This window comes from Suncus etruscus, chromosome 20, assembly GCF_024139225.1.
Source record: "Suncus etruscus isolate mSunEtr1 chromosome 20, mSunEtr1.pri.cur, whole genome shotgun sequence".
Lineage (NCBI taxonomy): Eukaryota > Metazoa > Chordata > Mammalia > Eulipotyphla > Soricidae > Suncus > Suncus etruscus.
The window spans coordinates 30,125,500-30,135,373 of NC_064867.1; positions in this window are offsets into that span (position 1 = coordinate 30,125,500).

The window sequence follows — 9,874 nt, forward strand, 5'->3', positions numbered from 1 at the left end:
GGGCAACTACTAATTTAAATCATACTTAAAAACTTTAAGAACTGTGATGTATGTTTGGACTTCATATAAATATTTCAGGTCCTCCACATCCTGACCACACTCTCTTCTTTACTAGTGTGTTCTCTGAAAGTCATTGAATATGAGTACCACACACTATATTCTTGGGAATCAATTTTTTTTACTCCACTGATGAATATAGTATTAAGCATTTATTTTTCATCTTATGACCATTCATAGATATTATTTGGTCACATTTCTACTCAAACATTTTAGTTTTAATTGGGCCATATAGGTTGGAGGTGGGAGCTAGTCCCAACATCATACTTGGAAATACTCCCAGGAATACTCAGTGGAAAATGAGGTCTAGACATGCGAGAAGAGTGTCATAATCCCTGTGCTCCCCCTGGTAAGGCCATTGAAAGAATTATTCTGAACTATAAGTACCAGTTGTGGAATGCACCCTATTTCTGGGGCCTCTAAACAAAGTGAGTGAGGGGCTGGAGAGGTGGCGCTAGAGGTAAGGCATCTGCCTTGCAACCTCTAGCCTACGATGGATTTCCGTTCAATCCCCTGGCATCCCATATGGTCCCCCAAACCTAGAACGATTACAGAGCACATAGCCAGGAGTAACCCCTGACCATCAATGGGTGTGGCCCCCCAATAAAAAAAACAAAATAAAGTTTATGAATGACCACTGTACAGAAGAGATTCAATTTGGGGCCCAAATACAAAGCGTGGCTTCCATGTTTTTTTTCAGATAGTTTTCCTAGCCCAGGTTTATCTTTACCAATTCTAAAATACCAAATTATACTTTACAGGGGCCAGAGAGATAGCACAGCAGTAGGGCAATTGCCAGATCTGTGTTTGATTCAGAGCATCCCATATAGCCCCCTGAGCCTGCCAGGAGTGATTTCTGATTGCAGAGTAAGAAAAAACCTTCAGTGCCTCCGGGTATGACCCAAAAAGAAAAAAAAAACCTACATTTTTATAAAATTAATATTAAACATTTTCTTACCCCACAATAACTACCATTTATAGGCACCGCTATCATATCAAGAAATTTCTACCTGTCTAGAGCTCAAGTGCTTTATTCTTTGACACTGTAGGTTAACATGCAGGATTGAATGTGCTTATTTTTCATGGGGGATTTTCTTTGTGTGTGTGTGTGTGTGTGTGTGTGTGTGTGTGTGTGTATGTATATATATATATATATATATATATATATATATGTTGGAACTGTTGGACAGGTTTGCTTAGCTATTCCAAGTACATGAAAAACTGAGAGTAGTGTAATGAAGCTATGTGGAACAAAACATAGCATCAGTTGCCTGCAGTCCTGCAGCATCAAAAAATAAAAGCAATGGAACTCGATAAGCTAGACCATCTAGTAAGAGTCAAAGGTTGCTAAAAGTAACATCAACTTCAATTTATTAAGGAACTGGGGATAATATAGAATGAATACAGAATCATAGAGAATACAGATGAGGGCAGGAAAGGAAGCAAAACAAGAATGGGGAAATGGGGGAAAGAGGATGGAGGGTAGGAGGGAGAGGGTCGTGATAATAGGTGTTAGGTATTCATTGCTTCGTTGCTTTTGGACCCATTGAAAAATGATAGGCTAGACAAAAAAGGCCCCCAGCCCTGGCGTGTGTGTTCTTGGGGAGCTGGGTGGCTTTCCACGATGTCCTTCTGGGTGTTAGATTCCCGTTCTAAAGCGAGGATGTCTGAGATTAGCAGGTACTCGGCCCAGTTCAGCTCCTGACAACACCTTCCAGGAGGCTCTTCCTGAGGAGCATTCAGGTCAACCTCGACCCATTCTTCGAATTCCACCGAGGTGGGGAAAGAGGCAGAATGGAGTTTGTTGGCGAAGTGACCTGAGGAAGGACAGTCCCTCCCAGGCGTCCAACAATGTATGTGGGATGTTGAGTAGAGGAGGTGAGGTGGGCCCATGCGTGCCAGAGGAGGTAGCGGTTGAGAGGAATGAAAGGAGACTAATACAGAGTGTTTGAACCTGAGACACAGAGTGGGGTATCAAGCTGACCTTGGCCTCTGTGCCACTGATCTTCACCACAGCTTCCTCTTCATCCCTCATGAGCTCCAGCACCTTGGCCCACTGTTCATCTATCTTGTTTTCCACCTCATTGCCTATGGAGGAGCCCCAGGGGGTCAGAAAACCAAGGAGCCAGGAAGAATGGGGCCCCCTTCGTGGCCTCAGCTCCTCCCTGCCCAAGGTGTCCTCACACTCCCTGGGAGCCTGACACTCACGCTTGATGACACTGAGCTTGGCTTGCAGCTCCTGATTTTGCTCCTGCGTTTTTTGGAGGAGACCCTGAAGGGGAGGGAAGAAGGTCAGGAGGGCTCCAGGAGGGGAAGCCAGCTCCAGGCCTTTCTGCCCAACAGCCTAGGCCAGCCTCTCACTTGGATCTTGCTGAGCTGCTCTTTCAGGTGCTGGATCTTGTCTTTGGCCTCTTCTTTCTGTTTTTCCAGTTGTTCTAGATGTTTCTTTTGTAGGTATACCTGCTGCTTCAGGTCCTGTTTCTGGAAGGTCAGCTCCCTAGAGCCAGCATGGAGCTCCTGAAACTGGGCCATGCCCTGCTGCAGGCGGTAGACATTGTTTAACTGCTCCTGGTGTAGGGTCAGGCTTGCTGGTCCTGCTCTTTCATCTGTGGGCAGGATGCTGGAAAAAAAGCATGGGCAGCAGTGATAGCATGATCCTCAGTTTGGACATGCAAGGCCATTCACAAGTTCAAGGCAGACAGATCATGGTACAATCCGTTATTCTGTTAGTTCCCTGTGCAAGTCCTGATGAAATTTCTCTCAGGATATAAGACATTGGGCTATGCTCTGTCTCAAGGCCACTAGCTCCATCTGTTACCCACCCCCAACTCCTAGCATCCTCCACCCTGGTTTAAGGGCTCTGAGTCTCAGTGCTGCTGTTCGAACTGTGTGGTAAAGTGCATGTTAGTGCATGGCTGATACCATCCAGTATCTCTCCTGCTGCCTCTTCCTTGACCATTGCCTCCAGGCCTTTATGTCCTTGAGACCCTGGCATCCCCACTCTCCATTTCCTGATAAAACTGCCTTAGTTCTCTCTCTTGCTCTGGGTCCCAGGAGCATGTCCTTCCAGCCCCTCAGTGGTACCTCCCACCTCCCGCCATGCTGCTGCAGGAGTTACCTTCCTCCTTAGGTCTACCAGTTCCTCCTGCAGCAGTGCGACTTTGGCTCCTAGCAGGTCTTGCTCTTCACACTGGAAGACACAGGTGGGCCAGTCAACACTTCAACAGACCCTCCTTGGTGGACTTAGGTTCTATTGTGCAAATAGGGCTCTCTGCTTTCTCTTTCCTCTTGGAATGGGGAGAGGAATGTCATGCTTGGGGGTGTGACAAGGGCAGATCCCTTCATTCCATTTTAGGAACCACTACTGGCATTCCACTGAAGGGGGTTGCTTCAACAGAGATGCCAGTGCTGAATAGTCCATCTGACAGGACACAGTATAATCCAACATGGCATAGGACAGATGAGTACAGATACAAGAGCCTGGTTTCTTGAGGTTGCCCACCAAGCACGTGGCCAAGGGCCACTCCTGCCCATCTGGGGCCACTCCTGCCCATCTGGTCCTTACTCAGTGCCAAAGGCATCTGAGAAACAGGAAACACACTGAGGCAGTTTCCCCATGTCAGACTGAGCATAACATGGGCATGTGGGGACCAGTGATTCTTCTGGGTGCAATTCCCTACCTCCTTCCTGCAAAGCCACACAGGGAAGGACTTACTCCCTTGGGCTTCCGGCTGTCCTAGGAAGCAGGGGTGTCCTGGCCACTGCTCTGATGTTCTTAATACACGTCTTGCCTGGGATGCACTTGTTTTGTTTTTCATACTTCCTCAGCTGCAGAAAAGCAAGGCATTATGATGATTCTCATCTCATTTTTTATAGCCTATTGACAAAGCTCTTTACTAATTGTCCCTAGAAAAGGACAGTGACATAACAGGATGTAGAATCCCCAATGACTTTATTTATTTTATTTTATTTTATTTTATTTTATTTTTTTGGGTTTTGGGCCACACCCGGCGGTGCTCAGGGGTTACTCCTGGCTGTCTGCTCAGAAATAGCTCCTGGCAGGCACGGGCGACCATATGGGACACCGGGATTCAAACCAACCACCTTTGGTCCTGGATCGGCTGCTTGCAAGGCAAACGCCACTGTGCTATCTCTCCGAGTCTCTCCCCAATGACTTTCAACCCAATTGGGCTCAAACTTGGGTGGAGAGTGGGGAGACAGTGCTGTAATTTAACTTGCTTTTTCTTACTCTAAAACTCTGGGCCAAAACCATGGTGTACGTAGTTCAGAAGTGAGCATATGAGTCTTTGGATGGGGGTGGTGGTGGTGGTGATCACATCTTGCTTAGATCTTGGTTAGAGCCATTGTCACAGCTGGCTTCAATCTTACCTCTGGAACCTGAGCTAAGCAAGTCACATCTGGGCAAGTCAGGCCACTAAATCTCACCTCCCAACATTTTTTTGTTATCAACTATTTTCTCAGGAGAAGCCAGAAAATCTGGATGAATCAGGAGCCCATCATGGGACCAGAGAGATAGCATGGAGATAAGGCCTTTGCCTTTCATGCAGGTCATTGGTACAAATCCCGGCATCCCATCCACCATGCCTGCTAGGAGCAATTTTTGAGTGTGGAGCCAGGAGTAAGCCCTGAGCACTGCCGGGTGTGACTCAAATCCCCCCCCCCCAAAAAAAAAACGAGCCCATCATAATCTGTGGCACTTTAATATCTGTGAATGTCATGTTTGGGGACAGAACCTACTTGGAGTTTATTTCAGGGATCAGTCCTAATGTCACTTTAGAGAGCCTACCTGGACATGGTAACTAACACATGGATAAAGAAAAGATGAAACTCTAGACAGGGCCTTGTGGTCATGGGAAAATAGTCCAAGGCTAGTCTCTAGTCTAGAGGGGGACAGTCCTGATTCCTCCCTCTGAGTTCACGGAGGAGACCTTATGAACATGACCCAGGGTTTTGGAGCCCTGAGCCCAAGAGGTCTGGGTTAGGTGAAGGGAGGAGAATATGGATTCAGTGGAGGGCAGCCTTGGGGTCACTAACATAGTTTGCCATCTTTGGGGGCTCAATCTTGGGGCACATGCACACATACACTGACCCCATGGAACCATGATTGAACCTTAGGCTTGTCCATCCATCCTGCCCACACTTGATTTCTTACTATGATTCTCGCTGTAGCCAACTGTCTCTGTCGCTTCTCTTCCAGTAGCTTATCCAGATATGGGTTTTGGGAGGAGTTTTGGGAGGGAATTTGGGGATCCATCTCTTCCGTAGAGTGGGCTCGCCACTAGGATACTCCGCCACGAACAAACGACGTCTCCACCGAGACCTAAGGATACACTAGAGAGGTGAGCTCGTGGGTGGGGCTCAGGATCTTGACCCTCATTGGTCAGGGAGAAATCCAGAATCCCGAGAGCCGGACTCACCCCCGTCAGTGGGGTGACCCGTGCCTGTGTCAAGGCCTGGACAGGCACGAGATGCTCTGCAGCCACCATGCTCCCTCTCCCCAGCATGGGGGTTTGGAACATCAATGCCCAGCGTGGAGGAAAGGAGGGTCCCCAGAGGGAAAGCATGTCCTTCCCTGGACACACCTGTCCTGCCTCTCCCTAGCTCAGCCCAGCACTGTCTTCTTCCCAGAAATCAAGTCCAGGGATCCCCATCCTTGACCCCTTTCCTGTTGTTCTTTGCCTTCCTGGTGTTTTTTCATCATTTTTTTCCTGAACATTCAATAAACTATTATGAAGAATATATACAGTTTGGAGGGAGGGAAGGAAGAAGGGAAGGAAGTAGCAGGAAAGAAGGAAGGAAAAAGTTTGATCACTGCTGTGAGAAGCCAAAAGAGACATGGTCTGTCTGAGTAGTTCCCAGATCTCTATAGCAGTTAGGGTTGTGTAGTGACCAAAGAATCTTTATTTTAGGGGACAGAGTGAGAGTCTAATGGGTAGGGTGTTTGCATTCCATGAAGCCAATCAGGGCTTGATCCCCAGCATCTCATATGTTCTCCTGAGCATAACTCTAGAGTAAAGAGTCAAGAGTAACCCCTGAGCATCAGCATCATTGGGTGTTATCCCAGCCTTCCTCTCATCTTTTTCTTTCTTTCTTTCTTCTTTCTTTCTTTCTTTCTTTCTTTCTTTCTTTCTTTCTTTCTTTCTTTCTTTCTTTCTTTCTTTCTTTCTTTCTTTCTTTCTTTCTTTCTTTCTTTCTTTCTTTCTTTCTTTCTTTCTTTCTTTCTTTCTTTCTTTCTTTCTTTCTTTCTTTCTCTCTCTCTCTCTCTCTCTCTCTCTCCCTCCCTCCCTCCTTCCCTCCCTCCTTCCTTCCTGCCTTCCTCCCTCCCTCCTTCCCTCCCTCCCTCCTTCCTTCCTTCCTTCCTCTCTCCCTCCCTCCCTCCCTCCCTCTCTTCCTTCCTTCCTTCCTTCCTTCCTTCCTTCCTTCCTTCCTTCCTTCCTTCCTTCCTTCCTTCCTTCCTTCCTTCCTTCCTTCCTTCCTTCCCTTCCTTCCTTCTCTTTCTTTTGCCACTCAGAAATCGCTCCTGGCAGGCTTTGGGGACCATATGATATGCCGAGGGCCAAACCCAGGTCCGTCCCAGGTCAGCTGCATGCAAAGCAAACACCCTACCGCTGTGCTTCCACTCTGACTCCTGAGTCTTACTTTTCTAAAGCCCATAAAGTACTCTAGAGTCTCCAGGAGGCAGCCTGTCCCTCACATCTGAGCTTACTGTCACATTGGTCACACATAGATGCCAAGGATAGGGCATAGGGTATGCTCAGGGTGACTTAGGTGGCACTGCCTCCAGTCCTGTAGTTGGAATTAGGGACTGTTCCTGCCTTCCTACCTCCCTCCCCATTAGCTCTGGATGAATGACCCTGAGCTTGTACTATATGGAACCCAATGGAAGACAGTGTTCCTTGGTGATCTTCTGTTCCTACCTCCAAGCTAAGCTACGATGAGGTCATATGGGAGGAGGGGGACCCATAATCCCATGTGTCTGGCTCCCTTATGAGGAGTTGTTATTGTGTGTTGGTTTCTATGCCCTACCACTGTGCTATCTCTCCGGTCCTTATACGCCTTTTTTATTGGCCATCAGGGAGAGACCAGCCACATCTTGTCATGCTCAGAATTTACTCCTAGTTCTGTGCTTAGGCAATACTCAGGGACAAGTTGGTGTGCTGGGGATCCAATCTAGATGTGGATCCAACCTAGATCAGTCTTTTCTGAGGTAGTGCCTGTCTGTTATTTCTCCAGTTCCCCCCCTTCTATAATCCAATAATAGTTTCAACGTAGAGTAATAATGTTAATAGATGTACATACTATGGAGTGTAAGGTTTATGTGCAACCCTTAGACGCTCCCACTGAGCTTCTAGTGTTAAAAGTATTGGCTCAAGGTGGCACAGAGCCATAGCACAGTGGTAGGGCATTTGCCTTGCACGCAGCCAACCCAGGACAGATCCAGGTTTGATTCCCGGCATCCCATATGATCTCCCGAGCCCGCCAAAAGCTATTTCTGAGCGCAGAGCCAGGAGTAACCCCTGAGCACTTCCCAGTGTGCCCCCCCCCCAAATACAAACTAGTGGCCAAAAACAAACAAACAAATGAAAGGCTCAAGGAGCTGGAGCAATAGCAGAGCGGGTAGAGCATTTGCCTTGTGTGCGGCTGATCTGGGTTCAATCTCCGTATTCCATATGGTCCCCAAGTCTGCCAAAAGTGATTTCTGAGCACGGCCAGGAGTAAACCCTGAGCGCCACCAGGTGTGGCCCCCAAACCAAAAGGAAATTGTAGTATATGAAAAAGTTTCCATAAGATTATTCTTGGAGGGCCCGGAGAGGTAGCACAGTGGTGTTTGCCTTGCAAGCAGCCGATCCAGAACCTAAGGTGGTTGGTTCGAATCCCGGTGTCCCATATGGTCCCCCGTGCCTGCCAGGAGCTATTTCTGAGCAGACAGCCAGGAGTAACCCCTGAGCAACGCTGGGTGTGGCCCAAAAACAAACAAACAAAAAACAAACAAAAAAAGATTATTCTTGGAATTGTATATAAAAGTATTTCCTTAGGATTGTTCTGTGACTATTGCCCCACCTAGCCCTCCCAGGTGGGGGCGCTGTGGAGTTGGCAATAAATAGCTTGATGGAGAGGGGAGAGGGGCCTTTTGCGAAAGCTGCCGGCTGCAGGAGGATTCTCTCGCTCTCCTTGCCCAATCTTTTACACCCTATCCTTCTTGTCTGTGTGGATTATTATTTGCTGCGGATAAATATTAGCAAGGTCTCCCCCCAAAAGGGGACAAGGGGATGGGAAGTAATTTCTCATTTTGGGGACTGTTCTTGGATTCACAAATACCCAACAAAGGATTTAACAGCCCAGATAATTTACAGGAAATAAAAAAAAAAAGCATTGAATCAGGGGAGGATATGGTCACCGCATCATCACTTGGGTAGGTGTACCAGATTTGGAGCTGGACGTGTGTCCCCTCCGTGTTTGTTCTTCCTAGCTGTGTGCACAGACACTGAAGGGAAACAAGTCTTTTTTAATTTCTGGGTGAAGGAACAGCTGCACTGCCCTAGCAGAAACCCCCAAAGCTGGTCTTGAGGGGGTTGGAGCAATAGTACCGCAGGTAAGGTTTTTGCCTTGCACGTAGCCAATCCTAGTTCAGTTCAGCATCCCAAAGGGTCCCCTAATACCGTCAGGAGTGATCTCTGAGCGCAGAGCCAGGAGTAACCCCTGAGCCCCGCCGTGTGCTGGGTATGGCCCCCCAATCAACAAACAAATCACCTGAAATGACCATCTGACCCAGTTTGCAAGTGCAAACACTTGCAGATATACACTCACTGCGACCTCACAAGCATCTCAGCAGATGAGGGTTCAGGCAAAGGAAGGAGGGTCTCAGGGAGCTGCTTACTGCTACTGATCTGAAAGGTTCATAGTGAGGGTCATGAGGGTCCAAGAGTCTATCTACTTTGGAACATCCAGATATTCCTATTTGAAGGGGGGTTGGCTTGGGGGTCACTCCCAGTAGTGCTCAGGAAGTGTGCAGTGCGGGGAATGGAACTCGAGGCTGCTGCATGCGGCTTTGGCAGTACCAATTCCTCACTGCTGGATTCAGCCTCTCAATGCCCATTGGAGTAGGTGGAGTGACTCTGTGTGTGTGTGTGTGTGTGTGTGTGTGTGTGTGTGTGTGTGTGTGTGAGAGAGAGAGAGAGAGAGAGAGAGAGAGAGAGAGAGAGAGAGAGAGAGAGAGAGAGAGAGATGCAAGCAAGATTTCATCAGCAAAAACAGGTGTAGAGGGGCTGGAGTGATAGCATAGTGGTAGGGTGTTTGCCTTGCATGCAGCTGATTCAGGATGGATGGTGGTTCAAATCCTGGCATCCTATATGGTTCCCCGTGCCTATCAGGAGCAATTTCTGAGCCCAGAGCCAGGAGTAATCCCTGAACGCTGCCGGGTGTGGCCCCCAAATCAAAACTCAGCCAACCAACCAAATCCCAAAAAACGAAAACCTTAGTGCTGACAGACACCACCCTTCAACCCCCAAGAGGAAATCAACTTGGGGGTGGAGCATAAGGTCTGCTCCATATCCTTCCCCTGCACTCATGGTGCGGCAGTTCACTTGCTATGGCCCAAGGCAAGCAGCTGCTGAGTCATATGGGTGGGGGGAGAGGCAGTAGGAAAGCCCCCCCCACCCATTTGCAGGACCTGGAGGCTGGTGGGCCCAGGCAGAGACAGGCAATCAGCAAAGTCCCTGTCAGGGTGTAGCTGGGCCCAGGCATCCCAGGGCTAGGTCTGGCAAGTGAGAAAAGCCTGATGAGGCCAAATGGAAAC